The sequence below is a fragment of the Nanorana parkeri genome, unplaced genomic scaffold, assembly GCF_000935625.1.
Source record: "Nanorana parkeri isolate BGI_ZX_2015 unplaced genomic scaffold, ASM93562v1 scaffold628, whole genome shotgun sequence".
Taxonomy (NCBI): domain Eukaryota; kingdom Metazoa; phylum Chordata; class Amphibia; order Anura; family Dicroglossidae; genus Nanorana; species Nanorana parkeri.
This window is the reverse complement of record NW_017306896.1, coordinates 544,296-552,184: the sequence shown is the minus strand read 5'-3', so window position 1 is coordinate 552,184 and position 7,889 is coordinate 544,296. Positions and strand designations below refer to the sequence as shown.

Genomic DNA, 7,889 nt, shown 5'->3' with positions numbered 1-7,889 from the left:
CAATATATATATATATATACAGTATATACACACACATACATATATGTATCAGTTTATCAGTAGAAGTGTTACATCTAATAATTTAAGGAAACAAGCCACCAAAGAGGTGCTTGAGATTGTGACTACTCACTCTATTGCTTCTCTGGTTTCAACAAGAAACCCCGCACTTGGTGACCCACAGAACCTCTATGGCAGGGACTCACAACTAGGGTATACATACCAGTTGGGGGTATGGAAACTATTGATGGGGGTATAAAACTGGGTCTCTGAACACAAACATATATGAAACAGAATTCCTTGCATTGTTCAACCTGACATCAAAACAGATGATGTATCAGATAACATGCGGAGAAGATTATCATTAACTGTACCTCAGTTTTATGAGTTTTATGTTTTGATTGGACAAAAATGATGTTATATAAATAAATACGATCAAATCCTTATGCTTTTCTTTCAGCTGATCTGTTGCTAGCTATACGTATGGATATGGATAAATAAAACACAGCTATGGACATTTGTTTAAGTCATACTGGTACATAATAGTATGGTGATGATAAACATTTTGAGTTTGTTGAGGAGGGTATAGGCATATAGTGGGCAATCCACAGGGGATCTGTATAGCTAAACAGGTTAAGAGCCGATGAATTATGGGTCAGCAATCGTACAGGTATTCTTTGGCTACCAATTATTTCTATTAGCAGATGTGAAGTAAACATTATGGGCCTCAAACTTCCCAAAAGAACTGCAAAGAATCCAAGAAAAATGGTCATTTTTTCAGGAAGAATATAATAAGCTCTCAGACACCTTTTTTCTTTTCCACTTCATTGAAGTTTAAATCTGCTAAATACATTCCAGGTGCATAAAAACAATGTGTGCAAAGTCTTACAGTTTGTTTTCTTTAGCAGTCAGCTACAGCCTGAGTAGAAACGCCTGCCCCCTGCCGGCACGCTGTAGAGAAGCATCCTCGCTCTCTACGTGAAAGCAGCGATCTCTCTGCAGAGACTCAGCACACCTTTGTTGAGCCAGAGCTAGAGCTCTCCAGGGTGCATGAGCTTTGGTATAGGTCTGTCTCAGTAGGGGACGTGTGGGACCTCTGCAATAGGACCACCATATGCAGCATTTGCATAACATCTTTATAAGATGGACAATGCTACATTTGTCAGTCCTGATCACTTTAAGAATCCAGGAATCGGAAACAGCCAGTCATTGATTGCATCAATGATTTTGGCTTGAGTTGGGCTTTACAGGAAAACGATAATGTATTGTTTAAAGTTTTTCAACTGATACTTTAAATATGTTGTAACTAGGGATGTCCCGATATCAATGCTAGCATCGGAATCGGGCCCAATACAGGGCATTTTGACAAGTACTTGTACTTGTCAAAATGCCCCGATGCATAGCGCCGAAGCTTGCGCTGGTTTTTTAAAAATGATTTTACCTTCCGTGGGCAGGCTGAGCGGAGGAGCGTTGTGTCACTGCTGTGGGCAGAGCTCCAGGTGGGGTCCTAATGTAGGTGGCCGGCGACTCTACCTGGAGCTCAGCCCACAGGAGTGACGCGGCGCTCCTCCGCTCAGTGCCGCCGTGGTCCTCTGGGCAGGCTGAGCGGAGGATCGTCACGTCACTACTGTGGGCGGAGCTCCAGGTGGGGTTCTATTGTAGGTGGCAGTGACGCGATGCTCCTCCGCTCAGCGCCGTCAATGTCCTCCTCACATGTGAGGAAAAAGAGCATTCGGCACCTCGTGAGGCACCAGTAAGTGAGGCCCTGTTTCTGTATACAGCATTCTTTATTTTTTACTACAATTGTGATCTGGTGGCCTGTTCTTATTTGATGCTGGATTTCTCAATGATCTGTGGACGTTGCTTTGTTTAGTGATCTCACTTGACTAGGTATGTTCATTTTATAGCTGTTACTGGTGTCTCGCTGAGCATTACATTACCAATGTGTATAATAACTGTGCATTGCATTCTATTTGTGAAAAGAAGAAAGTACATTTGAAACCTCACTCTTTTGAATGCCTCTGCACCAAATAAAGGAAAGGTATCACACTCCAATTTAATTGCATATGGAGTGTGATTGGTTTATAGCAGGGATGTCCCGATACTGATACAAGCATCGGTATCGGGACCAATACAGGGCATTTTGACAAGTACTTGTCAAAATGCCCCGATACAAAGTGCCAAAGCTTGCGCTATGTTTATTTAATTTGTTTTTACTTACCGTGTAGCGCAGAGTGTCGCGTCACTGCTGCTCCGGTGGGCGGCGTTCCAGGCAGTCGCCGGCCACCTAAATTAGGACCCCACCTGGAGCGCCGCCCACTGGAGCAGCAGTGACGCGACGCTCCTCTCCAGCTCAGCGCAGACAATGTCCTCACGTGTGAGGAAAATCGTGAAGCACGGCGATCGAGGCAACAGTGAGTAAGACGGGGCCTGGGCTTAGTTTTTTGTGTGATCTACTGCTGCAGTGCATTCTATACGTACTGTACATATACAATACATATAGAATGCACTGCAGCAATAGATTTACAATTCTGCACTGCTAATCTGAATGGGTTAAATGATCCGTAGTACAACTAAATGTTATGTACTATTATGTACTATGTATCATGATTTAACCTATTCATGTTAGCAGGGCAGAATTGTGAGCGTGTCCCACAAGCTGAGCACAGAGACGTGATGCAGCGATCCTGCCCAGCCCTGACTACAAGAGGCACCACGTGAGGCAACAGGGATCGGAGTGAAACTGTGAGTGAGGGAAGCTGGGACAGGGCTGGCTTCTCCCCTAAAAAAAAAAAAAAAAAGTATCAGTAATTGGTATCGGCAAGTACATGAGGGGAAGTACTTGTACTTGTACTTGGTCCTGAAAAAGTGGTATCGGGACATCCCTAGTTGTAACGTTTTATAAAAACTCATCTTACAAATAATCAATTAAAGGAAAATGATGGGATGAGTGAAATACACTCATCCCTATAGTTAGAGCCGGCGTGCGACAGTGCAGCTATTGATCGAGAACTGAGTGATCACATACCGCTGATCGCTCAGTTCTCAATCTTCTCCTTGCATAGAGCGGCGACTGTTAGTCATCACTCTCCACAGGGATTCCCCCCCTTACCCCTTTCTGTTCCTCCAGCCTGACTGCAGGGACAGACAGGGGAGTGGGCGTGCACAGCTGTCAATCAGGTAGTGGGGTCGATCCCGACAATATCGTCGGGATCTTTTCTGGCTGCAGCATGGGTCTGCGCTCTCAGCATATAGCCGGCATTACATGCTGAGTTTTGGATCACAGGACATTAGTAAATGTCCTCCTGTGACCCTAAAGAGAACTACAGACAAAATTGTTCTCTTTTAATATGGATTCATGAATTGAAAAAGCTAGTCAGCTGACCAGAGAAATGTCTTCAGGAAAAATACCGCCAGTCCCGTTGCTTTGATTTATTTTTTACAGATACAGTATACCATGACCTGGATGAATGAGAACCTTCACAGACAATTACTATGGGGGCACACGTGACACTGGTATCACAGTGCATTCATTTAATAAAGAATATCAATATATAAAAACACCACATATTACATTTAAACAACCCATTTTCTGCTCACTTGTGGACAGCTTCACATATTTGTGTGCTTGTTTACTTTTAGTCCTCCTTTTTTAACAACAAGCATGTTTTGGTTGTTAGGCCTTCAGGAGAGTTAAACAATTTTGAGATGACAAATCCTTCTTTTAATGTTAATATAAAGACATTGCCTTACTTTTCTTTTTCAGATTCTACAACATACTGCAGGTTACTTACTATGTATTTAGAGATACTTTTATAATCCCCACTTCAAGCATATTTAGAGACTTCATATCTGAAGATATTATCATTGAAAAGCACTTTATAGTCAAGTAATTTATAGTCAAGCTATAGCTTTACCTCTAATTGAAAGCATTAACAATAAGAAACTTTGACTGAAAAGTATACATAATGCAGCTAATGTCGATGTCTTTGTCTCTGGAGAATTGGAGCGTCTTTCTAATAAAACAGAAGCAATTTTGGCTGTAATGCAGCACTATATAAATGCCAATCTAACCTTTTCTTTTACTTTAAAGTTGATTATACTTCTCTAATGAAAAATAAATGATGAAACATTCTGAATATCTTAAGGTAACCATAGCTAAGAACAGGCTCAGCCTATTTTCAATGCATAGTCACGAACATTGTGACTGACTGTTCATGGAAAGTACATTTTTTTGTTTGATCAATACTTGTTTTACAAAGATCACATTCATCTTCGGCATTACACTGACATTTGTGCTGAGACAATATGATCATGAATGGTGATGTAAATATAAATTTAAAAAAATTAGATTGTGTTTGCACATCTGACTGGGGCCTAATGCCTGTGGTTAGCTGTACTTGTTATCAGGGGCGTCCCGAGGCTGGGTGTCACTTGGAGCGGTGACACCCCACGGTGACGTCATTGTGCATGCGTGTGACATCATCATTGCGCATGTGTGGTCATCTTATTGACACCTGCCGGCGGCCATCTTGGTGATGGACGCCGGCAGAGAGAGGAGGGAACGTTCACCCAGCGGGATGAGGTATGCCGCCGGGTCCCCTCTTCTCTCCTGACACTGTCGGGCTCTCTATCAATGACCGAGTGCCCTACTTTTCAGAAGGGGTGACACCAAAATGATTGTCAGTCATTTTGGTGTCACCCAATGTTTTACTGCTCTAAAGCAGTGCTTCTTAAAGTGTGGGTCGCGACTCCATATGGGGTCCTGCAAGTGAACAGGGGGGTTGCGATCCGAGTACCCGACCAGGACCGCCATTAGGGGGGTATGGCCGGTACTTGTGTGAGGGGTCCAGGCGGCCGAGGAGGTCTGGGCACCAAGCTAGATTGTTTTATTTCAGTTTAATGTATCATTTGCAGTGTAGTTTAGTTTTTAAGGTCGCGCCCCCCCCCCCTGTGCATGAGACACCGACTTACGCTAGGGGAGGGGGGAGACACTGACCGATGTTGGGGTCCCTTAAAAATTTCCTCAGCCAAAAAGGGGTTACGAGTGGAGAAAGTTTAAGAAGGCCTGCTCTAAAGTGTCACCTCAGATAGCAGATTTCCTTATAAAGTGGAAATCCTCTAATGTTTCAGGCAAAAACCAGAGTTTCCAGACTCGCAGTTCTGGCCTGGATCTTAGAGGCAGTCAACTTAAAAGTAAATCTCTAATATGTCTTTTGTGTAAGCCTAGCGCTATGGGAACGTTCCCCACCACCAATGATGTATCCCTTTAAATGAAAACTGTCTAACTGGAAAACTGTAGTAACACAAAATTTCAAGAATGACAATCTTCTTTTTATGAAAAAAAAGATGAGCGTGATACAATGAACATTTTCAGATGTATTTCGGTACTACTTTGTGTCTGGATATGTATATGCCCCTTCAGTGCCTGTGTGCTAAGTGTCACATGGTAGGAATTTACATTACCAAACTAAATATAGAACAATGCATTAGTTCACACAAAAGGCTTTGCAGAACCTCACACAGAGCAAAATCTTTGATCCGTTGAAAAATGTTTATCCGGCCAACTACGGCAACAAAAAGCCTTTTATAATTCTTTTACTTGGATGCTGAGAATGTCAATTGGCTAAAGGTTAGGACTCTGAAGCCTTAAAAAGCATACTGGTATTAATCTGCAAGAGACTGATCCCCATAAGAATTGTAGAGGGAAAATATATTAAAGCTTTAGAATGCCAATAAAAGTCAGTTAGAGGATGACTCCACCATCTAAAAATATTTTTGTTTTAAAAGAGAACATGCATAAGAGAGATATAGATATCTATATATATATCTATACCCAAGCCAACCATAGTGTTTAAAAAGGCGAAAAATATTAAAAACATCCTAGCACCCAGTAAGTTGGTCCCCACCTCAGCTAAACCAACCCGCACCTTCCTCTTTGACAACAGAATAGGAGTATACCAGTGCAAGAAAAAATTATGCTTGACCTGTCAATTCATAACGCATGGTCAAAAAACTTTCAAGGATAGCACAGACCACATTTACCCCATCAACCAATTCACCACATGTGGGCACGACCACGTGATATATGGCCTGAGATGCCCCTGCAATCTCCTTTACATAGGACGCACGATACGCCCGCTCCGCAAACGGATAGGAGAACATAGAAGGTTCATAGAGAAGGGTGACATTGATCACAGTATCCCGAGACATTTCCTCCACAAACATAATAAAAATATCACAAAACTTCAGGTCTTCATTATAGAACAGATCCCAAATAACTTATCCCCACCTGAAAGATTCCACCAGCTCTGCAGACAGGAAACATACTGGATTTACAAGCTAAATACATTATCCCCCCCATGGTCTAAACGAAGAATTAGAAGTCAACACGGTCATTTGAGAAAAATATCCTTTTATACAGTATTGTCCATCTACTTTATTTGCTTTCACACATAGCGTCCACTTTGCATCTCCCTTAACCAAAATACTTCACATCTTCCTCCCACGAGCATTTGCTTGCATTCTATAGCATCTGTTCTGCATCTTCCTAACGAAATACGTTACACTCTCCTTCATTAAACATACCAGGGCCATTGGTCGGCCCACACGCCCGCCCCCTGCCTCTCTATAGGCTGTTTTTTCATTTTCTATTCACGCCCAGTATTGAACCCTCCCCTCTCTTCCCTTTAAAAAGTTTCCCCGCCATTTCTTCCCCCTCCCTGGCTTGAAAAAGAAGTGTTACTTCGAAACGCGTAGCCCTGATTTCCTCGTTCCACACAGACCCAGCCTCCATCAGACTCGTGCCTTTTAGTTCTGCCAGCACTGGACACGCATTGATTGTTCCAGTTAGGCCTACAACCATCACGCTGGCACCCAGACCACAGCCGCACCATGGCGGTATCAACAGCCGCCGGCTTCTCCCCCCTTCCCCCTCTGCCAGATTGATGCCCGTGAGTTCCATCTGGTCTGGATAAAAACCGGGGCACCCCACTTCAAGTGCTTAGCCACTACCCAGCACTACAGCACCAGGTCTTTCAGCCTCAGGATTGTGGAAACACGAGCCACCTGTGTCCCCCTCCCTATCACACACACAGAGTGACACGGCTGACCACGTACAGGATTTCCCTGCCGGCCGTATAAGCACGAACTTTCACCCTGTGCTATCAGCCAAATTACCTCCGTTATTCTCCCCCCTCACACACATACAGTGTGACGCCATTGTTGCATCCCTCTCCCCAGAGACTAAAGGTCTAAGTACCGTAACGACCCACCCCTCCCCCTGTCAGCAACCTCCCAGCCACAGCGTCTCATCACCGATGAAGTGGTCATATTAACCCGACAAGAACACACTTGGGAATATACAGCTTTTCCTTCACTCATCAGCAAACGCAAAGAAACATCACCTTTGCCTCCTCGCTATCACTAATCAATGGTGAAATAGACATCCCTCCAACACAAGGTCACAGTCAAGACACCGCAACCATCCACCTCTACCCCTCGCTACTGATCCTGCAAAACACCCCTCACTCAAGGCAAGCACAGCAAAGAATACTTCACCTTCACCTCCTCGCCAACTTCCATCAACAAGATTTTGGAGAACAGACATCACTCCTGGCAAGCTGGAACCCGTGCAACACCAGCATCATCAAACTCCACCCTCCGTCGATGACCACGCATTATCCTTTACCTAAGGGTAAGTCCCTAGATTTTTTCTGTTTTCCTTTTTGGTCTTTTTACACGCAATTTCATCCAGCTCCGCGAACACAATTTTATGTTTTTTGGATCACACTGGAACTAATTGGATTAACCACGGAAGATTGGGAACTTACATTAGCTCCTAGTTTTCCAGCCCCCCCCCCCCCCCCCCCCTCCCACTTTTGCCCAAAAAA

The 7,889-nt window shown here is 43.8% G+C and overlaps 1 protein-coding gene across 4 annotated transcripts in view; it reads right to left on the bottom strand.

The window, feature by feature from the left end:
* The window catches only part of AP1S2 (adaptor related protein complex 1 sigma 2 subunit), a 90,245-nt gene that overhangs the window by 3,066 nt on the left and 79,290 nt on the right, over positions 1-7,889 (bottom strand). The window lies entirely within an intron of this gene.